This window comes from Ictidomys tridecemlineatus, chromosome 2 (assembly GCF_052094955.1).
Source record: "Ictidomys tridecemlineatus isolate mIctTri1 chromosome 2, mIctTri1.hap1, whole genome shotgun sequence".
NCBI classification, from domain to species: domain Eukaryota; kingdom Metazoa; phylum Chordata; class Mammalia; order Rodentia; family Sciuridae; genus Ictidomys; species Ictidomys tridecemlineatus.
Window position 1 is genome coordinate 58,166,086 of NC_135478.1, and position 26,532 is coordinate 58,192,617.

The 26,532-nt window shown below is 44.0% G+C and overlaps 1 protein-coding gene and 1 long non-coding RNA gene across 2 annotated transcripts in view; one reads left to right on the forward strand and one right to left on the reverse strand.

Annotated features, from left to right (window-relative positions):
- Positions 1-622: 622 nt before the first annotated feature.
- LOC144375091 (uncharacterized) lies at positions 623-2,608 on the reverse strand. The gene is made up of 2 exons (XR_013434531.1): positions 2,446-2,608; positions 623-920 (listed from the first exon to the last, which is right to left on the reverse strand). It is a non-coding gene; the product is annotated as an uncharacterized LOC144375091 (long non-coding RNA).
- A 103-nt stretch (positions 2,609-2,711) lies between these two features.
- Positions 2,712-26,532, forward strand: part of LOC144375090 (uncharacterized) — a 44,397-nt gene continuing 20,576 nt past the window's right edge. The window contains exon 1 of the mRNA XM_078038652.1: positions 2,712-2,854. The gene's annotated coding sequence lies outside the window, so the exon portion shown is untranslated. The remainder of the gene's footprint in view (positions 2,855-26,532) is intronic.

Here is a 26,532-nt window from a genome sequence, read left to right on the forward strand (position 1 = left end):
TAACAATGGGTCCCAGAGGAAAGAAGATAAGCAGTGATTACTGAGTTGCGAGGTTTTTCCAGTGACAAGGAGTTTCAACTGCCTAAATTAAAATTTTAACCTGCACAACTAGGTCCCTGACTGTGCAAACTGCATGTCCACAGTCTACAATGATTAATTTGCCCTCATTGTAAAACTATAAAACCCAGACTCCTTCCGGAACCTGGGGGCAATTTCATACACAAAGAAAATAAGCCCTCCGTGCCTGATTGACTTCACTACAGAATAAACGGAAGCTTGCTGACACGAGGTTTGTTTCCCTTCTCCTTCCTCTGTTCATTTGTGGGCTATGCACTTACACATATGATGATATGAACTTGGATGTGCATTTGCTGATCAGTGATGGCTCACAATCTGCCAGGCCAGGAGCTCTGCCTCTTCTCCTGGCACCTCTTACCAAGTATCCAAAGAAGAAGTTTCTAGAGAAGTCATTAGCCTTTCTCGCAGGCTTTGTACATACAATCAATCATCTGGTTCCTCTTCTCTAGCAATGGGCCCCCAAATGTATTAGTTCCTCTTTGGTCACAGTGAATAGGAGAATAGATAAGAAAAAGATCAGGCAACCAAGATAATAGGCTCCAACTCAGGTTTTATTTTTTTTATTTTTTATTTTATTTTTTAGCTTTATTTTATTTATTTGTTTCTATGTGGTGCTTGTTATTCTCGAATTAGGTATTCCCCAAAAGACCACCAGAGACCAAGATTGATGTAAGCAGCAAAGAGGTGTTTGTTGCAAGCTAGCTCGGTCCTCATCGCACACACAGCAACTGGTGACTCTGAGAGACCCTGAGCCCAGGGTTTGCAGCAGTTTTATACACTCTTTGGGGAAGGCAGGGACTTCACATACATCATAGCATCTCTTAGCAAATAATCATCATACACTGCGGAAAAATCATAAAACAACTCTAAAACATGATTAGCACATTCACTGCCGGAAATAAGTTGGGTAGGGGTGACTGGTTAGTTCAAGAGGGGGATTTGCTTGAACTGATTGGTTTAAGCTACGAGGGGAGTACGTGCTGAACTACATGGTTTCTCAACATGTTATCAACCACCATAAACTACTGGGAGGATCATCTGGCATCCCAGGTATTTTCCCTGTCTCATGCTGATTGGTGGGTTGCTATGGGTCCCCTCCTAGCCTAACTGAGTCAAGGACACCTGGCTCTGCAGATCTCTCCAGTTATTTGTAGATAAACAACTCAGGTGGGTAGGTGCCTAGGAGTGCTCTGTGGGTCTTTCCAAGGACAAGGGTCACGCCCTCTTCCTTGGACAGGCTTTGCTCTGAGGTAGAGGCTGGTTTTCAGTGCTGAGGATCAAACCCAGGGTCTCACATGTGCTAGGTGAGTGCTTTATGCAAAGGCTGCTCCAGAAGGTTAGCCTGTAGAAACATTCCAAATAAGTCTTTGTCTCAGAATGGTAGGGGAAATGGAAGTGAGGGTGGACCCAAACGGAAGTTATAGGAATGTTTAAACTCAAGGGCTAAAAAGGACACAGCCAATTAGAAGGTTATGGACTGAACCTATACCTTTGGTACTTTTCCAATATTTGTTTGCCATAGATTGTAACCAGCAGTCTTGGTGCTAGGCTAGTATATCTAAGTGGAAACCTGCTATCAGGTTCCCTTTAACCTTTTCAGAGTTGCCTTTCCTTCTCACTCAAATATATCTTACTGCTTTCACTCCCTCCTGCCATGGTTATCCATGGATTTCATTGTTCAAATTTATGAGACAAAAACTCAGAAAGACATTAGTGGTGAGGTGCTGGGGTCTGCCAATAAGAGCTGCAATGCTATTCACTTAAAGGAATCCCTGTATCTATCACAACCCTGTTCTCAAACTAGTCTATAAAGAGGAAAAAAAAATAAAAGGTAGATGAGCCCATCACTCAGCCTCTCAGAACAAATATTTCTCCTTCTCAGAATACACAGAAGCTCAGCCTATCCCTGCCACAATTACCTTCACAGCCTTGTGCCATGGGCGGGAACTTTGGAACCAGACTTCTGAAGAACCCCAGTGGCAAGGTGGTGCTTCATGGCTCACAGGAAGCTGGGGAGGGGAAGTGGCTGGGGGAGGGGGGGGCAGCGAATGTCATTGGAGCAGAGATGGAGCACAACCCAACTGATGGTGGCTTAGTGACCACTACCCCTTATGCTTTCCCAAAATCGCCTGATAGGAAAATAGCTGCAACACTGTATAAACCACGTTTCCCAGCGCTCCCTGCTGTGGGAAGTTGTAGCTTTCACTCCTCAGGCTCCAGTGGATCTCGGGAACATAGTTTCAGCATGCCCTACCCGACACAGGTGTGCTTGTCCAAAGGATCTGGGGACAGTGACAAAGCTCAACCCTAACATAGCCTACAGGCAAAGGGTCACAGACAGCAAGGGTGGCCTGGAGTTTAACGTACTTTCTCGCTTCTGTCCAGAAAGAACTCTTTGGCACAAACTCGGCTACCATACAGCACGACTCTCGCTTTGGAGTCCAGCACAATCTCTCTGTCAACGTTGGAGTAAGCGCCTATGAGTGCTCAAGCAGCTCACCTGTGCTGGCTACAGAAGGCGTCATCACGACGCGCCAGGCACCGAAATGGCCAGCACTAGCCGCGCCCTCTGATGACGCCACCTGCGCGTGCTGAGGTCCCAGCTCACCGCGCCTGCGTCCGCACATCCTGGCTTCCCTCACTGCACCTGGGTCCCTGCTTCTTGGCCTCCCGAGAGGTGGTGGGTACTCTCCGCTCCTCCGGGGCAAGGTGTAGGTGAGCTTGCTTGGTCAAGTGCAGCAGAAACGTGTTTTTGTCTTGTACCAGGAGCGTCGGGGTAAGTTCCATTGACATGAAAATGCCCGCCACTGAGGACTTATTGCCCTGTCAAACTCCCTCCTGAAGGTTTGGCATTCTAAAATGACCAATGAGGATGAAGTGGTCAGTATTCTAATTTGACTTTGTAAAGTAACCAATTGGATACTGTTTTTATCATGTGTTATAAAGATAATCAGTGGGAACAAATGGTGTAAGGTCTTCAGTCAGGTCCATATAGATAAGCAAATGCCTCAGAGCCCAGCTTGTAAGATTCATTTGCAGACATGGGGGTCTTGAGCCTCTCTCTCTTGCTCGGCCCATTCCAGTCTACCCTACAGAACGTTTTTTTTCACCTTCGCCTCCAATAATTCTATACTTTGGGGCTGGGGCTGTAGCTCAGTAGAGCACTTGCCTAGCACCTGTGACGCACTGGGTTCGATTTCTCAACACTGCATATAAATAAATATCCATTGACATATTTAAAAAGCAATTCCATACTTTGCCTGTTATTTCTGTGTTTTTTGCTCAGTTTTTCCTTTAGGGGATCAAGGACGTGGACCCCAAGTCGCGCCCCAACTATAATGGTACCTGAGCACTGTGTGGGGAATATGCATCTTGTTGTAAACTGTGGGCCAAAAGTCGGAGGCAAGAACCAATATTTAAAGGCAAAAATAATGAGGATTACATCTGCTATTTTAAAATAGTAAACCTTGGCCACCATGGTTAAAGACAAGAGTGACATCAATCTGAGGTTGCCGTACAATTGTTGGTCAGATCCTCATAGAAGCACTTTTTGTATAAAGTTGTGATGGTCTCTGTGCAAGTTGAATTATGGCAGTGTATTTTTTGATGGTCACTAACAAGTAACTATTGCCCCCTCTTCATCAGTATTCAGTTATAGCCAGTCTCAACTACAAGTCAGGGATGAGGAGGCAGGAATTAGGGGCTATGTTCCTCCCTCAGATTCATGGCCATCCTAACAGACTGCAGATGTAGGAGGAGAGGTATACCACTGAGGCTGGTTTAAAAATACTTTTGTTTTTGTTGTATTAAAAATCCCACCAACTGGCCACTGCACTGTTGCCAGCCCTGGTACCGAGCCCCGCTTTCCATGCCTTCACCTGGCATGCACAGGCAGTTGGGCTTGACACTGGCACCTGCTCAAGGTGGCAGCTGCAGCAGCACTGGACAGGTAGGAAGCACCTGAACCTGGTATCTGTGACTAAGCTCTAGTGTTGTGTATTCTGGGAAGGAATATAAGAACAATACCAATAAGCAGAATCAGTAGAAAGCCATGGGAAACTAAGTTGAAAGCATTTCTGCCAAGCTGGCTGCCGTATGTCAGCTTGCCCAATTCCTGACATTTACCCATTGTCTTCTTGTTTTTGCTATTCCTCCTCTCCTTCAGAGAGACATGGGTGCAAACCTCCCCAACCCTACCTGTCTCAGACCCCAGGTGTTCCAGCTTCTCAGTGCCTTAAAGTATTTATGCCCCTCAGTATCTGTTTTATTCAGCAAAGGGTAGTGGTTCTGCATTTTATGCTTTTCTTTACAACTGGTGCCTGTCTCCTGAGGTTCCTAAATATGGTTAACCATCCCTGGCTTTCTAAACCCTCTGGGTGGGGAGGAGGGGTCGCAGCTCTGGCTATCACTGGTCTTTGGCAGGAAGGTTCTAGAATCCACACTTAACCCTTTGCTCTCTCTTTTGGATGTTTGCTCAACTCTTAGCATCCAGGCTCTGCTGTCCCCATCAGTTCTCTGTGGAGTTTGGATGGCTGTCTGCAGTCAGGATGGCATGAGACTGCTTATTTAGCTTGTGGGAGGAAGAACACCAGGAAAGACAGGAGAGCTAGTGGGTTTTAAGAGATGTCGTTTGTCCTCCAGCGTTCTCTCCAGTATTTTCTACATCTTAACCTCAAATTTCAGGTCTTCTTCTGGGTACTTTTTCTTGCCCTCAGCTCATTGGAGACGTACCAAGGAGTGTTTAGGTCAAGATTTCTGCAGTAACTTGAATCCCTTCACAGGTACATCCCTCCTCCTCCATCCCTGTCTACACACAGCTCAAGGAAACTTTCACCCAGCCACTGTGACCTCAGACCTCAGGCATGCTGCAGGGAAAAAAATGCTTATTAGTATTAGAGTAGATATGTCACATGTGCTGAAGCTGCTGCACAGAAATGAGGTCACCTTTTTCCTGATGTCACTCCTACTTTTTGTGAGGGTCCAGCTCCCCCAGCTGTCTTGCACAGTAGCATGAGAAAAGGTGAGAGCCTGAGTCCTGACTACCCTGCTCCAACTCTTCCACCAGCGAGTTGAGGTAAAGATTGGTAGTCGGTAAAATTTTACATTCAAAAATCCTTTTCATGTATATGCTTCAAATTTTTTCTTAGTTTTTATTGTTCAGTCATGGGGATTGAACTCAGGGTCACATAACCACTGAGTTGTACACCCCAAGACTTTTTTTTTTTTTTGAGATTGGTATAACTAAGTTATCCAAGCTGACCTCAAAGTTGAGATCCTCCTCAGCCTCCCAAGTCACTGGTACTACAGGCATGCACACCATTCCCGGCTAGTGTTTTTAAAATCTTTTAATTTTGATTTCTATGAATTTTATTTGAGAGAATCCATCATTACCAGTTTTTGTATGTGATAGAAAGCTATATTAACAGAGGAATATCCCTATCACTCTAAACCATGTCTAATTCATCCTTCTTCCTACTCTCCTTATTTGGAGAAGGTGTTCAAAGGACCCTGCCTAGGCCCACTGCCCTTGGACCTAGTCACATCTCACTTACATTTGCCAGTCCTCTAGTACTAATAACACTCTTCCTGGCCATTATCTGGGGCCTACAGATAATGGGTTCATGGGCCAGCTTCATGGGCACCACATCCAGTACATCCACCTGTGTCAGAATCTCCTTTCCTCACCATGCCCATCAGCATTATTCTGATTTTCACTATAGGGAACCCACCTATTGAGATATATGTGGATGGCAAGGAACCATTGCCTTCAGACACCAACCTCCACCCAATCCATGTGGGACAATATTGCACCCTCACCAGCAGTCCATATGCCAGCACTGACCAGCAGCAAACCCAGGGCACCTTTGTTTCCATTTCTCCATCACACAGCACAGTCAGGATGGAGCCCCATAGATCCACAGGGCTTATTTTTTTTTTTTTTTGAGTGGGGGCCATGGGTTGAACCTACCCAGTGAGCCATATCCCCAGTCTTATTTTGTATTTTATTTAGAGACAGGGTCTCACTGAGTGGCTTAGCACCTCAGTTTTGCTGAGGCTGGCTTGAACTTGCAGTCCTCCAGCCTCAGCCTCCCAAGCCTCTGGGCTTACAGGTGTGTGTCATTGCACCTGGTCACAGGGCTCATCTTTTATGGAAGAGCACTCCTGATTTAATTTTGCCTGGGTGCCCTGGGCTCCATTCACCTAGATCTTGTGGGGTGATCTTTAGCTACCATAAAACTTGAAATAGGTCCAAGTAGATGTTGAACTGCCTTCCACCTGACTGCTTTTAGCTTTCTTCTCCTTAATTTTACACACATATGAAAGACCAATCTAGAAACAGAAAACATCCCCCACCCCCCCAATAAATCCACAAACACAAAGAAAACTAAAATAATCCCAAATCTTACTTTATTTTTACTCTTTTATTGAAAAAAAGGTAAACATTTAAGTATACCTGATATGGTTAATGAAAATATATTTTTTACTCAAAATGCACTATTGGTTAAAGGTACGAGAAGCCATTTTATGTACATTCAAGTACATTATTTATTTAAAGCAACAGCATAATTTAGAATTGATATTTGTTTTTTTTCTTTAAAATCAGTCGTTATACTAGGTATTCCAAGATTTTTCTTTAAATCAATATCCTATTTTTATGCATATAACAGTTTCACAGTTAGAAGTCTATGTGCTAAATTTGAACATCAAAAAAATTCCTCGGTATACGTTATATAATATAGACATAGGCTATAAAAAATATTGACATTAGTTATATTCTCATAATGCAATTTAGCTCTTTTAGTAATGACTATGCAAATAATCATCCCATAGGAAAACAATTTTACATCTACTACAATTACCTACTATCACAGAAGTAATTATTATTTTCTGCTTATTGAACTTCAATAATAACTCTTTTTTTTTTAAGAGAGAGAGAGGAAAGAGAGAGAGAATTTTTTAAAAATATTTATTTATTTATTTTAGTTTTCCGTGGACACAACATCTTTATTTTTTATGTGGTGCTGAGGATCAAACCCAGCGCCCCGTGCATGCCAGGTGAGCATGCTACCACTTGAGCCACATTCCCCATCCCTTCAATAATAACTCTTGAGGTGCTAAAATAGTTCAAAGCCATTGGCAACACTCATCTGGCAACTATAATTACCAACATTAAGGAGGGCAGTTTCAGATGAACATGAAGCAAGAAATTATCCCCAGAAGTTTTGTAAGTTCCAAACTTTAAATGGGGAAGAACTGATGTCTGGTGATAGGTCCTCTTTTTTTTTTTTTAAAGAGAGAGTGAGAGAGGAAGGAGAGAGAGAGAGAGAGAGAATTTTTAATATTTATTTTTGAGTTCTCGGCAGACACAACATCTTTGTTGGTATGTGGTGCTGAGGATCGAACCTTGGCACGCATGCCAAGCGAGCGCGCTACCGCTTGAGCCACATCCCCAGCCCAATGATAGGTCCTCTTAAAGCCTCCACCATGCAATTTTTCACCTGGGCAAGGTCAGCAGCTCTAACATGCTCAGCAACAATAGAAAGAAAAAACACCATGATCCCAACAAGATTAGTTTTGCCTCTGAACAACTTCTCCTTTTAACCAAGGTCATGGAGGATGGGAGTGGGGTGGTTGTACTCCAGGAAGTTCAAAATTTCTATTTCACTGTGATTCAATTTGAGTTTTTTTTTTTTTCTTTCTTTTTTTTAAAGAGAGAATGAGAGGAGAGAGAGAGAGAGAGAGAGAGAGAGAGAGAGAGAGAGAGAGAGAGAGAGAGAGAGAATTTTTTAATATTTATTTTTTAGTTCTCGGCGGACACAACATCTTTGTTGGTATGTGGTGCTGAGGATCGAACCCGGGCCGCACGCATGCCAGGCGAGCGCGCTACCGCTTGAGCCACATCCCCAGCCCTCAATTTGAGTTTTTGAAAATGTCTTTGCCATCTTGAAAGAGACTCAAGAGCTCTAGTGGTCCATTGGTCATCTCTGCCAAAGTTCTTCACCAAGTTTCCATCCAATTTCATATTTTCTACCAGTACATGGATAAGGAAGGCCACAGGGCAGACAAGAGGGCAACTTACATCATTCAATCAGTGCTAAGGCCACCCATCACTGCATATGGGTTAGTGGTCCATGACTGGGCCTCACCAAGCCCTGGTTACATGGGAGGCCAAGATGCTAACTTGCCTATTTTCTATTTTTCTCTCACACCAGACAGCAAATCCATCTGAGAAAGTTTTAGCTGCCTATGAGACTCAGAAGTAAAAGCTCACTGTGGGTGAGTCAGACCTGTGGTCTCCTGGACAGAAAGAGAATCCACCACCCTAGGTTTTTATCTCAATTCACCCCAAAATCTTGAAATTCAGAACTGATGTTAGCTGACTTATGTTCTGGGGAATCCCCATCCAGGGTGACCCTAGAGATGGCTTCTTGAGGGATCAGCAGGCCTTCTGGTTGAAGAAGGCCCATCTATTGACTTCTTTATCCAGAACCTCCTCTTGGGAGCCAACTCCACTCTGGCTCAAAGGGAGTGCTGGTTGCTTCTTGTTTCGTCCAGTTATCCATTTCCAGAACTGGTACTTGTGTAGTCCAGGGTTGGCTAAGCCCTAGCTCTCCAGAGGTCATGGATATCAGGGGTATTTCTACCTTGTTTGAAGATGCCAGAGTACTCTTTGCCTTCATCCCTCTGGAACGATTTCAAAATACCTAGTGCTGGCCATCACTGCTTGGACCTGGAGTGCGGTATCCGCTGATAGTGGCAGAGGGTGGCAGGGGCATGGCTCCCATCCTTGTCCTCTCATTGATGAAAATATTTAAGTACACTTTATTTACACTTTATCTCTCTCTCTCTCTCTCTCTCTCTCTCTCTCTCTCACACACACACACACACACACACACACACACACACACACACACAAAGTGTGGTATATGTAGAATATGCATCTTAAGGAAAGAAAATTTCCAGTCCCTAAATTTAAAAAATGTGGACTTTATGAGAAACTCCATTTATGAAAGAATGAAAAGAAACATCAAATTAAAATGTTGGGGGAAAAAGCAGTAAAGTAAATGTGGTAGAAAAAGTGAAAAAGAAAAAAAAACAGTTATAAAGATTTTAAAGCTATAAAGCTTATTTTATACAAGAGAAATAATGAAAAAGTATCTGAGGAAATTATTAAAACACTGAGAAGAAATTTGGAGTTGAATAAAGAATGGTACACTTCCCATATTGAGTAGCATTATTTGCCAAGAAGGTGTGAATTTTTCCCAGTTTAAAACCTTTGGAGTGGGGCTGGGGATGTGGCTCAAGCGGTACTGCGCTCACCTGGCATGCCCAGGGCGCTGGGTTTGATCCTCAGCACTACATAAAAATAAAATAAAGATGTTGTATCCACTGAAAACTAAAAAATAAATATTAAAAAATCTCTCTCTCTCTTTCTCTTTCTCTCTCTTTAAAAAAAAAAAAAACCTTTGGAGCAAAGTTGAGTCATATTTTACAGCCAGAAACAGGCCTAATTTCATGTAAATCTAATAAGAGTAGTAAGGCATTGCAAACATTTCTGGAAAGCAATGATTTTAAATGGTGGTGTTTCAGTTAGACTTTACTGCATAACAAAATACTCCAAAGTTGACTGGCTTAACCCACAGTAACAATGTGTTGCCTCTCATCAAATTGAAGGTCCCTTGGGAAGCTCTTATGGTTCCAAGAAGCATCTTTCTTGAAGAAGTAGTATGTTTAGTCATGGGTGGTGAAGAAATTGGTGGGCTACACCAGGCCATATTTGGCCCACTATTTGGGGGTAAGGATCCCCATCTTGGAATTGTGATGTGGGAGTGGTGGTAAGAAAGAGTGTGTGAGATGCACACAGGGAACTGCAGTTGGAACTACTGTTGGGGTACAGGCAGAGGCAGCCACAGATTGAAAAAAGTCAGATGCCCTTGAAAAATCAGATGACCAGAAAGGCCCACCTCTCCTTCCTGTGGTCTTCCCCCAAAGTCTTCATTGCTAAAAGTAGAAGAGAACATTTTGAATTCAAGATCTATGATCATAGAGCAAGGCAGTGCACAATGGATTTGAAGCTGAGAGACAAAATGTCATTAACTACCACAATCCTCCTCCTTTGGCTACTCAACATCCATGTTCTTCTCTTGCTCATGTTTGAAATTCTGTACAACAAAGCAACTCTTCCTCGTAGCAAGATACAGCTACAGTTCAGACATGTGAAGAAGTCCCCACAGTGAGATGCACAATCCCAGGGGTCACTGCTATGCATCATGGGCTATTTGAAATACTCATCAAATTCAGTTACAGTTCCATCAATGGTACAAAGGACTAAGTTGTAAGTTCCACCTTAAAACACCCTACAAGGAAATAGAAAGTGAGAAGAAAGAAGTAGCATACACAGACACATAATATTTATCAAAGAAAGAGAAAATAAGAAATGCTAGTATTTTCTTTTGCAAACTCAAGAAAAACTGCACTTACATATCCCCAGCCTTCCTGCACAAATGACAGCTTGCTGAGAATACTGTTCTGCATCATCTTGTTTATCCATTAACAACCATTCCACTATATACTTGATGACTATGAGATCCAAATCCACCCTCTTCCTCTTGTTCTGAGATGATGCAGTTGACATGCCTCACGTCCAACTGGTGTGAAGTAAAGTTGGTCACTAGGCAGCATTGGTGGGTTAATAGCCAAGGAAGAGTTTCTTTTTCACTGTACAAGTGTCTCAGCTAGCTCATACCTGGGTATTATGGATTTTTCTTCTTCCAGTCCCAGTCAGGTATTTCCTGCCCAGGATATCTGGCCCACTGCATCCTAGCTGGGGTTTTTCTGCTGGCCAGGAACAGCCCATGACTCCCTACCTGCTAGCTGCCACTTGTAGATACAGACCAGCTCTGGCCTAGGCAACTGAGCCAATGTGCCATCCAAGGAGTAGCGAGCACACCTTCTCCAATGAGGCACGGGGGACCGTGGTGGATAGGACTTCCCTCTGTTCCTATGTCTATCTCTTTCTTCAACTTGTTCACCACCTTAGGGTAATCTGCTCTATCTCTTTTTATCATTTACGCATCTAAATAGTTAAAGCCTCACATACTAAAGGTGCCTTTCCCATTACAGCATGCTTTGCATCTCCTGGACTCTTGACAGACACAGAACTGGTGCCATGAGTTGCCCCAGAAGATATATCTAGAGTGGTGAAATGGGTAGAATGGTTAAATGGAGTGCTCTGACTCCAGGCAGTACTGTGTTCCTTGCTGATGGGACACGGGCTGTTGGCAATCCATGGCATGCAGTGGCGTCACAGTGAATCAACTTGTCTTCTGTAGTTGATTGTGATAAAGTGTCAGTGGCAGCAAAGGAGTTTGGAACCAAGAAGTCCCTGAATTAGAAGGCTATGGCAGTCCTGAGAATCATAGGACTGGGTGTGCCATGGATTCTCTTGAGATCATTCGAATATTCACGAGACAACAGGACATGCTTCAACTCCCAGCCCTGTCTCTGCAAGGTAGACAGAACTGGGAGTTGAAGTTTGGCAGTCCTAGGCAAGGCTTTAAGTTTTTAACATACAGGACTGATATTGCTGAAATCAAGATAAAAAAATTAATGTTCTAGATATCTGGATTTATAACAACAAATTTATTTTTTATTTTATTATTATGTTTTTAATACCAGGGATTTTCTTTTTATAAACTCAAGAAAAAGCTGCACATATGTATCCCCAGCCCCTCTGGGGGCACTCAACCTCTGACCTATCTCCCCAGCCCTATTTTCTATTTTATTTAGAGACAAGTTCTCACCAATTAGTGAGAACTTAGTGTCTCACTTTTCCTGAAGCTGGCTTTGAAATTGCAATTCTCTTGCCTCAGCCTCCCAAGCCATTGAGATTAAAGGTGTGGCCACCCTGCTTGGCTCAGTCAAATTTTTTTTAGGAGCTGTAATTTTACACATCATTCTTAGCACAGGCTAAGGTTTATGATTATAATATGATTGATTGCAAATCTCGTGGTCAATGGACATTGTCAATCACACTTTCACTTGGGTGGCCTAGAAGTCTCACCAATGAAAGCCAGGGGGTTCCAGGAATCAGCATTTACCCAGGAGCACCTGATGTCTAAAATCTTATAATTGAGGCATGGGACTCAATATTTAGGGTCTAAAAACTGCTACAACTGGCCAAAGAATGTCTCATTTACCTGGAACTGGGACACCCCTGAAGCAAAGTGGAATACCCACATTTGGGCTGGTGAAGGCTCACAAACAGGGAGCATCTTCTGGGGATCAGGGAGGCCAAAACAGGCCAAGGCCTTCCATAAATACAAGGCTTGCTGACAAAGCTCTTCTCTACTGCATGTGTGAGAGTCAACCCTAAGTTGACTAGGGTCTGACCCCTCTCACTGGGAGGTAGAGTTTGTGGCCTGATTCAGGTCAAAGTCGTGTGAAGAGTATTGAGAATGGAGCCAGAGCCTGGGCTCCAACCCCAGTTCCCACACCAGTCTGTTGAGCAACCTTGAGCAAGTTGCTCAATGTCTTTGAGCTTTGCGTTCTCTAAGATGAGAAGAGCAATGTTGTTTACTTTACAGGGTTATGTAGACTCCAAAAAGTGCCTAGACCTATGGCTGGAACACCTTGAATGCAGTGGAACGTGTCTTTGCTTCTCTTCATTGCTGTGACCATGGAGTGATGTTAAGAAATCAGGAGATGACTGTCCTGGGAGGTCCCAGTACCCCTCACATGGCCACATGGGGAAGGTATAGTGTTGGTCAGAAGCAGGCGGATAGGAAGAGTGATAAGAGTATTTATTGTGGTTTCTTCAGGAAAAAAAAATAGTGAGGCAGAGTAAGTAAGGATGGGCCAATTGAATGGCTTCAGACCCTGGGGTACATGGTCATCCCTGGCTGAGTAATCTTGTCCCTGGGGTGCTTAAGGCAAGGAATTGGGCTCCAATTTGGGAATACAGTAAAAGTATTGGCATGTGGACAATGGAATGGCTGGATCACATTTAAAGAGCACACCCCAGGGGAAAGAATTCTGATGGCAGAAGGGAGGGTGGGTGACAAGAGTGGAGTTGGGCCAAGGCCTGATGACTGAGGCATGTTACCAGGCTGTCTAATCAAGGAACATCTGGCACATGTATGTAAGTGGGTGTTAGATCAGTCAAGTCCATGTTAGCCAGACACATGGTCAGTATGAGGACACAGCTCAAGTGTCACCATTTATGCCTATGTCTTCTTCAGTGACAGCCTCCTCAACCAATGTCTTCCTCACTACTGTCTTCTTCATTCCCTCCATGGCATTCCACTCCTATCCACCTATGCTCAGCAGCTCTTGTGGCTCCTGACCACCTTGATTCACCTCATTATGGTGGACACAAGCTTGTGTGACCTGGGCCTCATGACCTCCCTTGTCTCCTTTCCTGTCAGTAACCAGCCCTCTCAACCCCTCCAGCTCCACCCCTGCAGTCCTGATTTCCTTCCACCCTAAGAGATCTTCAAAGCACTTGTTTCGCCTTCCACCTGTGCCATGTTCCTGTGTGTCTGTTCTCCACACTGCTAGTTCCAAGAAACAGAAAGGCTATTTTATTTTATTTATTCCTTTCTGGATGCTGCAGTTTTGGCCATTGCCAGGCATACAGTCATGGCTCAATGAACAGCAAATGAAAACAAAACAAAACAAAACTGTCACCCTTTGAGAAATCTGTGGCCTATGATATTCACCTACCCAGTGAATCAGACAGTGGTGTCCGCTGTCATGGATGGGCAGCCTAATTGGGGTGACCTAAAAAAATTAGGTAAAATGTAGGAGCTGGGGCTGTAGCTCAATGGTAAAGTGCTTGCCTCACATGTGAGAGGCACTGGGTTCATTCCTCAGTACCACATGAAAATAAATAAAGATACTGTGTGCTCATCTACAAATAAATAAATATTTTAAAAAATAGGTAAAGTGTAAATTAAGTCAGGTGATGATATGTGCCATGGAGAAAGGCAAGCTTAAAAAATGACTTTCAGGAGGCTTCTGGAGGTGTTTAGAGAACGAGCTACACATGTTGTTTATGTGTTAAGCTAAGACAACAGGGAATTGAAAGGCTCTGAAGCTGTGGTGGGCTGAAGGTTTGGCAAGAGGAGTTTTCAGTCTGGATTCTTAGCTTCCCCTAAGTGTGGATTTTGTTTCTTTGCTTTTAATGGTTTATCTCACCTAGCAAATTCACCTGAATCCAAGTCGTCAATATTTTCAATTCATCATATCCTACTTGAGAGATTAGAAATGGAAACAGAGGTGCATTAAACTCCTATACAGTCCTATAAGACTGTATAGTGTTCTATACAGTCCTATAAGAAGGATCCAATTACACATGGCACAGAGGCCACACAAGCAGGTCTCTAGGGATAAATATGATCTGTGTCGCAGCTAAGGACAGAAGAGGGATTCCCCATTATTGCCTGTATTGAGGGTAAATGGGCATGAGGGTGTGAGACAGGAACCCTGCCATGACCTGTCCCATCCCACTACTCCCCAACTTGCACTATGCTTCCAGCAGTGGGCTGGTGAACTGCCTCACACAGAGCCTGGGCACTGATTGCTCATTGCTCATGCTGTCTTCATTCACTCACACATGCTTTACTCATGCATTTGGTTCCTGAGCAGTGTCAGATACTGGCCATATGTTGTCTGGAACATGGATGGCCAGCTATCAAAAGTCATCTCCTCCATGAGGTCCTCTAGACACTTGCACTATCCCCAAGACCACTCTGGCCCTCATCAGGGACCCTCCAGTGTTGGTTCACAATATGATGACCTCCGTATCCTGTGAGCTGTATGAGGGCCCTGAGCCAGACACCAAAAGGATCTTAGAAAATGTGAATGTGAACAAATATCTGAATAAAAAGAAACCCCAAGCTCCTTTTGTGTGAATTTCTCCAAAGTCAGATTTCTTTCCTCTTGCTCTCTTTCACTGCTGATTTCCCTCCAGAACCCAGGTTTCTCAACACCATTACCAGAGCCTTAGCAGCTTGTGGACAACCTGATGTCATTCATACTACAGTTGGTATTTATGTTTCATTTTAAAATTTGATTTAACTTTTCAGACATCTCACAGCTGTACCCTCATTAGTGATACTCTGTTACCTCACGGACAAGAATACTTTTGTGCTGCCTTAGTAAAAATAGGACAGTATAGAAGCACCATATAGAAGGGTCCCTACCCTTGGCAGGGCAGGGTGTGGGTATGCAGAGCAAGAGGAGTCTCAGAGATATTCAGGCCGAGCTGCCAGGGTCTGGCTCAGGCAGAAGCAGATCTAAGTGCTGGCAACTCTGACACATCCTGCTTCCCCTGCTTCCATGCAGGAGCAGATAACCCAGGCTGAAGACCACCTCTCTGCCTAAGCTGGGCCTTCCTCACTGATGCTGTTTCACTCCAGCTGATAGCCCCTCTTACCCTTCAGACTCTGTCCTTCTGGAGAAATTGTTTCTGCCCCTGACTGTTCCACTGTCTCTGTCCCACCCAACACAGTCATCCTTCCGTATACTCAGTTTGGTGTCAGACAATACTGAGTTCATGAGGGCCGTGTTTAATATTTTAGTGTGTGAATTTTTTTAATCATAAAGGTAAAAAATCATTGGGCAATAGGAATTTACTGACTTGATTTTAAGCAAGATGATTTTGGTGCCACGTGGTAAACAGAATGGAATACCTTGTGTGGGAGCCAGTGATCAAATCAAAGGCAGTAGGCAGGGTGAGGCAGAGAAGATCTTGAGGATGTGGAGAGAAATAGATGGTTCCTGGAATCTGTGGGGGGTGAAATTCCTAAGAGCTTGCAGAGAGATGGGTTGGGTAGCCAAGGACATGGGACAAAAATCCTAAATTCCAGGTTGCCAACTGAATGGGGACAACATCTTTCAACACAGGGGACAAAGGAGAAGACGTGGATTCTTGTGTGTGTTGCTGTGCCTATGATCATGAATCTGGTCATCCTGGATGTAGTTTATATCCAGGCAGATGTGGCCTAGTAACCTGTTTCTTTTTGAGATTGGCACCATGCGCCAAAGAGGGCCATAGGATGCCTATCTGTTTCTTGGTCTCTGCTGGAACGGGGAGTGTGAGTCGTCCAGTGAGCAAAGCATAGCCCAGGGTAGTGGGCCCAGGGTGGAGATTGGAGAACAACAAGACTCTGAGAATGGCCTAGCCATCAATCACGATTTACTCAAAATAGGGAAGGATAATTTCTGGGAAAGAGAGGATGTGATGGATATTTGGACAAAAGAGGGAGGAAGAGACACAGACAAAAAGCCAAAACACAGATTCCCTTTTCAGATTGCAGGCAAAAATGGAAGTCTCCCTCAGATTGGGTCTGACAACCCCAGATTGGAGGGAGTATCCCTCTCAGATTGGGTCTGATGACCCCAGATCAATAAAAACAGAAGTGGGGTGCTGGCCTCAAGCCAACTGGGGCCTTACTCTCAGACAAACAGATTGGGAGAGTATCTCTCCCAATCTGGGGTTTGGGACATCTCCCAGGAGCCTCAGCTGGCAACCCTATGAAAAGGCCAGTTGCCAGCCCAGAATACAGAGTCTACAGGCTGGCCCATAGTCAGAACAAAGCAGACAACAGACACACGAATAACAAACAAGATTCACTGGTGTTAGACTCTCTGCTTCAGGAGTTCTGGGGTCTGGGGAATCCTGGGCGAGCCCCCAGATGTTATGTCAGATTTGTGGAACTCCAGTAAACCTCTAGGAGCTGAATCCAATGCAAACACAGAATAGTCTTTATTGCAAGCTCAAACCTGGACTCACAACCATTCCTGATGCAGTGGTCCTAGGGAGTGAGTTCTGGTCCTTTGTTCAATGAGATTTTATAGGTTCTGGGGGTACTCTATGCGTCACAACATCACACAGCAAATCATTCCATACTGCGGGAAAGTCAAACAGCAACTCTTAATATTGATTAGCACACTCAATGGCGGGAAAAAGTTGGGTAGGGGTGATTGGTTAGTACAAGAGGGGGATTCGTTTGAACTGACTGGTTTAGGCCACATGGAGTGTATGTGCTAAACCACATGATTTCCCAACATGTTATTAACCACCATAAACTACTTGGGGTCATCTGGCATTCCAGGTATTTTCCCTGTCTCATGCTGATTGGAGGTTGCTAGGGGGGTTGCTATGGGTCTTCACCTAGCCTGACTGAGTCAGGGACACCTGGTGCTGCAGACCTCTCCTGTTATTTACAAACAACTCAGCAGGGTGGGTGTGTGCTTAGTAGTGCTCTGTGTGTTTTTGCAAGGACAAGGGTCACACCCTCTCCTTGGACAGGCCTTGAGGTAGAAGCTGCTGTTATTTATTTATTTTCAAAAATGGAGTCACATCAGTTTCTCAGAAGGAAATGGGCAAGAGAACTAGATATTTTCTTGATTTCTGTAAATCTTTGAAGATTCCAGAAGAAAAAAGTCCAAATTTTGACTCAGCTCGCACACCAGACCCTTGTGGTGTCTTATTGAGAGCCACTCACAGACAAAACAGGGCAGCCCCAAGAAGACCCATGCAGTCAAGTCCTCATCTTGATCATATCTGAGGAGTCCTTTGACCTTCCCCTTCTTTGTGTTTGGGGGTGGGGGGGGTAGGGGGGATGGAGGCAGGAATTGCAGGGGACCAGAAATGACAGGAGTAAATTATTCCATGTTGAATCTGTGGCAGAAATTTCATGTTTGTACCACTGGACATGGCTGGTAGGGTGGATATTTAAATGCTGAATACTATTTTGTTTCTTACTCAAATGTTTATCCATAGACCTTATTCTGTATCCCAGTGTTACCACTGTATGGAGGCCTATGTATATATTTATATATACCTGATCTGGGTATAAGAATTTTAAATTGTGATTATCCTCTGTGGAGTCAGCCAGTATGACCAACATTAATTTTCCTCCTACATATTAGACAGTCTCTTTGCAGAATTCCATGCAGATTATCATGGAGCTACTTGTTAATTCTGTCTCCTTGGGGAATGAGCAAGTACAGCACATAACCAACAAGAATATCCTTGTTCTAAGGTTAGGTGAGACTTCTGGAGAAGGGCCTTCACAGACAGGATTTGGAGATAGCCAAGACAGGTTCAGAAGAAATACCCAAGTGTGGGTACTCCCTTAAATCTTGTCCTAGGAATTTATCACTTGTACGACTCACATTCCTATCCCCAAAGAAATCTAGACTGCATTATTTTTCCCTGGCAATATAATAGGTATAAAAATCCAGATTACATACTTGTATAAGTTACAAAGAAAATATTTTCACATCATTTTAAATGTTTATTGGGCACTGAATATTTCTTTTCTGTTGCTACTCTTTTTGTTTTAGCTCCCTGCCCCTGGTAGTCCATTTATCAGTCATCTCCACTGACTTTTACAAGTCTTAAAAACTAACACTTTTACCACCAATAAATTATTGACACAGACAGGAGTAAAGGTTATGCAAACAAATGAAGTGCCATTACCCTCTCCCTCTCCCCACACAAATCATTATAGCCCTATTAGTTAAGGAGTGTGTCCTCACATGCCTTCATAATATTTAAGTAAGAAATATCATTTCTTGCAACACTTCAGCCTTTCAATGCCAGTGAAATGTGAAGTGATTCAAATATACCTTCATTCAGCCATGCTGCAGGGAGAATGTACATGTGTCCTAGTGGGTTGCATCAGTATCATTGGGTTGTCATGACAATGCCACAGATGAAGTTAAATAGAAATTCATTTTTGCTAATACCAGAGTCTGCATATCAAGGTGCTTGCTGGAATAATTTTCTTTAAGACTCAGTCTTTGATATGTAAATTACCATCTTCTATTTCTATGTTTGCTCAGAATTTTCCTGTGCTTTTCTGTGTTCTTATTGCTGCTTTTTATAAGTAGAAAAAGTTAATTTGATTAGACTTTATACCAATTAATTGTGTTAACATTATTCATGGGGCTGGGGCTGGGGCTCAGGGGTAGAGTGCTCACCTCGCAGGTGTGAGGCCCTGGGTTCGATGTTCAGCACCATATAAAAATAAATAAGTGAAATAAAGGTATTGTGCCCAACTACAGCTAAAAAATAAATATTTTTAAAAAGCATTATTCATGTCGTTAAGATCCATATATTAAAAAGAGTCACAGTGTGAAGCACTAGGTATTCAGAACATCCATATAAGAGATTTGGTGAGAGGACACTTCAGCTGGTTACATAAACTAGTCTCCTTCTGAAGACACACTCCTAGGAAAGGAAATACTGAGTGAAGGGATATGCCCAGGTAATATTTTAATAGCTACAGTCAGATTACATCCCATCATAGAAGGGCTGCTAAAGTTACATTGCCACAAGAAATCTACTTGTAGCTGCTTCTCTGCACCCAGGATTCTCTGAGTGTTAGCATTTTGGTTAATCTCTTGTCTATTTGGCAAATTGAATCACACTTTTTTTTTGTTAGTTTTCTTCTAATTTCTCAACTGACAACCTTAATTACCTTTCAGTTGATTATCAGCTATTTAATTTTTTTCTTCCTTACATCATTCTCAGATTCTGGAAACTATATTGTGCTTTTCTGTAGCCTTTGTCTCCAAGCAACTTGGTTTGACATAGCTCTGTTACTGAAGACTTCCCTTAACATGCAAAAAGGATAAAAAAAATAGTCTCTCAAGTCAAAAGAGCCTCCTGGGCTAGCGTCTGTAAGCTCTGTCTTTAAAATGGCAAAGAAACAATATTTCTCTAAATGGACATCCCCTATACCAGGAAATCAGACTTTGAGAAGCTTAGAAGAAATTCCATAGGTTCTGTCCTGGGTACTTCTCAGTTCTGACACATGCTGCTGATAAAGCATTTGATAGGGGCTGGGGATGTGGCTCAAGCAGTAGCGCGCTCCCCTGGCATGGGTGTGGCCCAGGTTCGATCCTCAGCACCACATACAAACAAAGATGTTGTGTCCACCAAAAACCAAAATGTAAATAAAATATTTTTTAAAAAACCGATTGATATCTAGATGCCTGTGTTTCCTCATCTCTATAATTGGATGTTTTTAAAGGTCTCAGTTGGTTTAATGAATTCTTGGGGACTATCGATAAGTAGGTGCTGTTTCTCCACACCTGACAAGACACCTTGAAGTTACTGTGTAGACACTGCTTAACCATTATTTGAAACCATATCAATTTTCTTTTAGAAACTTATAACATTTTTATCATGGGCACTCATGTCATCCATGTGCCAAAATAAAATATGTCAACTCTTCCTTGTTTGCAATCCAGAGTCCAATTCTCTGAGGTTTCATGGTAGTGACAATAATTATATGCCCTCCTTTTGCTCTGTGCCCTCATTAAAAACAAACAAACAAACAAAAACCTGCTGCATGTCTCTATAACCCATGTCCCTCTTTGTTTTGAAACACAGTGTTGTAGGGACAAAGGAGGCAAGGCACCAAAGATAGCAGGAAACAGTTTTATTTGGCTGCAGCCAGGTCCAGAGGGTACAGCCTTTGCTATAATCAATCAATCCCCTGAACCCTGAGTTCAGGGAGTTTATAGTTTTATATCCAGCATGTAAGGGAAGGGGCGCAGAAGTTCACAGCCTGAAGAAGTTCACATAAAAGCAGCTTTTTCTTTCACTGTTCTGAGCATGTTAACTCTTCAAGGTCAACACCTGAGACGGGGAGAGCTTCATCTCCCCTTTCTTTCTTCCCCTTGCCAGCTGTTACCTGATATACCTAGCCTAGTTATCTCATTAGATCAGAAGCCAGCTTGTCACAAGTTATGAAGGATTCATTTCTGTTTTCTGTAAAAATATCAGGGTGTCTGTATGGCCTGGCCATCAGTTGATGTTATAAAGCTGATTGGAATGCCTGCCCGTGCCCTGAACTCACCCATGTCCGGTTTTCCCTGACCATATAACAACCCTTTCCTAAACCTTAGTGATGCCTCATAAATTCTGGCCTTCCCTGGCCAGATATCAACCCTCTCTGAGTCTCTAAGATCTCCATAAATTCTGATGCCAGGGCCAGCAAAAATGTAAACTTGTGTTATGCTCCTCAGAGCATTGTTATCTGTAACCCCCCTTTTGTGTAACTTTTTGGGCTATAAAACTGGGCCACAAAGAAGCCTCGCGGCTGTCTTTGGCTCCCAGGATTTTGAAGGGCAAGGCAGCCCGGCCAGTCGAAATAATAAGCTTGCTTTAATTTGATTTTAATTGGAGTCAGTGGTCTTTTCTTGCGACGTGGTCTAACATTTTGAAATTCCCCAGTGAGATCAAACTGCAGGACCAGACTGCAATATCAGGCTGCTGGAAATTCTGAAGTCGGACCTTCGCTCCTGGGCTCCGGGCTGAAGAGCCACTCTAGGGGGTGCACACCTTGAGACGTTCCAAGGCCCCAGGGTGAGCCTTTGGTCCTCGGAGAGCTGGAGTGAACTGCTGCACTAAAACAATTAGCAAGCATCTAGTGGAGGAGGCCTCCATAGGTAAGTGGCGCCTTTATAACATCTGATATCTGGTTAAGGGAGATCTCTTCTGACGACAGAGAGGTGGCCTGGTGAGGTTCACATATACTCCTCTCTGGACAGTAAAGAGAAATCATTCTGGTCCTCTGTTCTGTTCTGTAGGGAATTCCTCTGGAAGGGTAGAGAGGTGCGGACGAGCACGCATGCACTCCTACCCAGGAGCTTTAGCAAGATGTTGCATTGCTCCTCTGTTTTTCTGTTTCGGTGCCGGGTTTGTGTTTCCTTGTGTTTTGTTCTGTGTTCTATATGTTTTTTCTGTCTTTTGTTGTATGACTTCTGTGGTGAAACTTAAGGAAAGTGGACATCAAAATGGGTAATAAAGCAAGTAAGCCTGATAGCCCTTTGAACTGTGTTTTAAGGAATTTTGATAAACTTTACCCCTCTTTTGTTAAGCAAAGCTATGATTATCCCATCACCAAGAATCACCTCCGAACTTTCTGTGAGGCAGAATAGCCCACTTTTGGAGTTGGCTGGCCCCCTGAGGGCACCTTTGATCCCCAGGTGGCATGGGCTATAACTAATTCCACTCTTGGCAACCCTGGCCACCCAGATCAAATAGGATATATCCTACCCTGGGCAGAAGCAACAACAAATCCACCCCCTTGGATGAAGGTTTGTATGGTCCGAAATGGACAGGGAGGGCAGGCCCTGATTGTGACCAAAAAAACTTCCCAGGAGCCCTCAATTAAGAACCCTGTTTTACAGGATGCTCAGGAGGATTACCTCCCCCCCCCCACACTGGGGCTCCTCTTTGTCTCCCTGCTGCTGGTGTGGGAACAATGGAGACAGCTGCAAACACTGCACCACCGCCTCCCTCTCCCTCCCCTGAGCCACTGCAACTACCTCATTCCACCACTCCTTCTGCTATCACTTCCCCAAATAAGCCAGCCCCTATTCTATCCCCTCCCCATACCCGACAGGGTCGCCCCTATGGAAAACCTGATTCTATCCCCTCCCTAGGCAGACCCGCAGGCACTGTTTCTATTTCTATCCCAGAGGAAGAGGTGACTCCCACCCCTGTCCTTCATCTCCGCCAGGTTCCAGAAGGTTGTTATATATATGTACTGTTTTCCACAACGGGTCTCTACAATTGGAAAAACCAGAATCCCCCGTTTAGTGTGGATCCTAGTTCCCTGATTTCCCTGGTTGATTCTGTCTTTTTTAATCATCTCCCCACCTGGGATGACTGCCAACAGATTCTGCATACCCTTTTCACTAAGGAGGAAAGGGAGCGAATCCTGGCAGAAGCAGCTAAAGTGCTGCCTGGAATAAACTCTCTTAAGCATGATGAGAAAACAAAGTAATCAACTTGGCTTTACCTAAAGGAAGATCAGACTGGGATTATGGAATGGCTGAAGGTAGGAGAGCACTCAGTGATTACCACCAGGCTCTATTAGAAGGTCTTAGGAGGGCAGCTCGCAAGCTCACCAATCTTTCTAAAGTAGCAGAGGTGAAACAAAACCCAGACGAATCGCCTTCAGCATTTCTCGAACGGCTCCTAGAGGCAAACTGTCTATATACTTCTATATAGATCCTGAGGACCCGACAAATCTGAAGGTGATTAACCTGGCTTTTGTAGCTCAGTCAGCCCCAGACATCCGTAAAAAGATTCAAAAGATAGATGGCTTTGCAGGGAAGAATAGGTCAGAATTATTGGAGATAGCCCAAAAGGTGTTTGAAAACAGAGAGAGCCAGGATGATCTACTGATAAGGAAAGTAAATCGGGCCACAGTAGCTGCACTAAGGTCTCCCGAAGTTTTCAATTCCAGACAGATGCAGGCGGCACACGGCAGGGGCAAAAGACGGACTCCCCTCAAAATAGACCAGTGTGCTTATTGCCGGGAATATGGACACTGGAAAAATCAGTGCCCCCAACGAAATCGAAAAGACTTTCCCCTGCTGCAGACCAGAGCCCGTCACCCAAAACTGGCTCTAACTTTAGAAGAAGAGGGGGATCATGGCTCTTTCAAACTAGGCTCCTGAGAACCAATGGTAACCTTCACAATTGGGAGCCAGCCTGTAAATTTCTTGGTGGATACAGAGGCTTTATATTTGGTGTTACAGAAGCCCCTAGGACCCCTCACTAATGAAACTATGGAAGTACAAGGGGCAACAGGAGAAATTTAAAATTATAGATGGACCACAGATCAGACTGTTGATGTAGGACAAGGAACAGTGACTCACTCTTTCATTGTTATCCCTGAATGCCCTTTCCCATTGCTGGGGCGGGACCTTCTAAGCAAACTTCAGGCAACTATATCATTTTCAGGGGAGATGCCTATACTACAATTGCGGAGTCCTACAAGAGCCTTAACTATAACATGCCCATTAAGTGAGGAATATCTGCTTTCTCAAAATCCTATCCAAGCTTCAGAGGGAAAATGGAAAAAACTATTAATCCAAGAAATTCCTGCAGTTTGGGCTGAAGATAACTCTCCAGGGTTAGCTAAACATGTGCCACCAGTCGTAGTCCAACAAACCTCTGGGGCTATGCCCATTCGGGTTAGACAATACCCCATTAGCTCTGAAGCCAGAGAAGGCATCAAAATTCATATCAGAGGTCTCCTAAAAGAGGGAATACTAATTAGATGCCAGTCAACCTGGAACACCCCTTTGCTGCCGTTCCAAAAAGCCTGGGACTCATGATTACAGACTGGTACAGAACTTAAGAGAAGTAAACAAATGGGTGGAAACTGTACACCCAACAGTCCCAAACCCTTATACCTTGCTCAATATGTTGCCACCAGAACATACAGTCTACACCATATTAGATCTGAAAGATGCATTTTTCTCCATTCCTTTGTCAAAACTGAGTCAGCCCATCTTTGCATTTGAATGGACTGACCTGGAACAGGGGATATCAGGACAACTAACCTGGACTCGACTACCTCAAGGATTTAAGAACTCCCCCATTGTCGCGACCCCTTGCCCGCAAGGAAGACGCAACTCGGGAATCTTCTTTCAGCGGTTTATTCAGGCCCTTGATATTTCTTCTACTGATCCCTCGGATGCCCCTCCCAGCCTTAATATAGCATCTCAAGCCCCAATGCGAAGCTGCCACGTGGAACTTTCTCATAGGGTGCTGAAAAGCCATGCGCCAACTCTCCCAAATAAGGAGTTGTTTGTCACAAACCACAGCGGAGCCAATGCCATCTTGTAATGGCGACCATAATCTGCATAAGCGGCAGAGGCGGCTCACCACACCCCATCATCTTTGATGAAGCACTCAACAAAGATTTGAGCCTCTTCCGCAGTGAGTACCCCGAGATAACTTTGCTCCAATATGTGGATGATCTTTTACTAGCAGCAAGGGATGAAAGGGACTGTTTAAGGGCCACCCAGGGTTTATTGAGAACCTTGGCTCAATTGGGGTACTGAGTCTCCAAAAAGAAAGCACAAATCTGTTCTCCTCGAGTTACTTATCTAGGATATGAATTGAGGGAAGGGAAAAGGCTGCTATCCCAAGCCCGCATAGAGGCCATAATGAAGATCCCAATCCCAACTAATAAATGGCAAGTTAGGGAGCTCCTGGGGGCAGTTGGGTACTGCCGTCTTTGGATACCTGGATTTGCTGAGATTGCCAAGCCTTTATATACTGCAACTGCAGGGGGCAACTCACCCTTAGTTTGGACTGAAGAAAATGAATTAGCCTTTAAAAATCTAAAAAAGGCCCTGGCACAGGCTCCAGCCCTAACCCTCCCTGATATCTCTAAGCCCTTCCATCTGTATGTTCATGAGAAAAAGGGCATTGCAAAAGGGGTTCTTACTCAAAATCTAGGGCCATGGAAAAGGCCTATTGCCTACATTTCAAAAAGGCTGGATCCAGTAGCGTCAGGATGGCCCCATAGCAGCTACTGCACTTCTGGTGAAGGAAACAGACAAGCTTACCTTAGGGCAGACTCTAACTGTGACTGCCCCTCATGCAGTGGAAGCTCTATTGAGGGATGCCACAAATCATTGGATGTCAAATGACCGCCTCACTCAATATCAAGCTCTACTCCTAGATAAAGACAGATTAACCTTCAGTAAATCTCTGGCCATCAATCCAGCAACCCTGCTGCCGGACAGCAATCCAGAGGAGCCAATTCATGACTGTTCAGAGATGGTGGATATCATCCAAGGTACTCGACTAGACCTGACTGACATTCCTCTCACTGTCAGAGACACAGACCTTTATACCGATGGCAGCAGCTATGTCCGGGATGGAATAAGGTATGTAGGGGCAGCTGTAGTCACAGGTCAAAAAGAAGTTATTTGGGCCCAGGCTCTGCCCAGGGGCTCATCAGCCCAGAAAGCAGAAATCATTGCTGTGACACAGGCATTGAGATGGGCAAAAGGAAAACGGGTGAATATCTACACAGACAGCCATTATGCCTTTGCTACGGCACATGTGCATGGACAAATATATAAACAAAGGGGACTTCTAACCTCAGATGGCAAGACCATCAAAAATAAACAAGAAATTCTTGAACTACTGGAGGCAATTTGGTTACCAGACAAATTGGCTATTATCCACTGGCCTGGACACCACAAAGACAATAGTCCTCAGACCCAGGGTAACAACCTGGCAGATCAAATAGCCAGGGAAATAGCCCTTGGAGAGCCAAAATACCAAGCTGTCCCAGAACTCTCCAATTATCCAAAATTTCCAGTTAAAGTTTGGGAAGAGGCCCCGTCATATACTACAGAAGAAATAAACTCATACTCCTCAATGGGGGCCCAGCAAAACTGTCATGGCTGGTGGACCCTCCCAGATAAAAAAATCTGCATACCTAAGCTACTAGGGAGAAAATGGTTAACTAATCTTCATCAAGCCATGCATTTATCCCCCAAGAAGATGTCAGAATTGATCTCACCCTATATCCGGCTACCAGGACATCGAGAGATGCTTCAAGATATTTCAAATCGATGCATGACATGTGCACAGGTAAACGCTAAAAG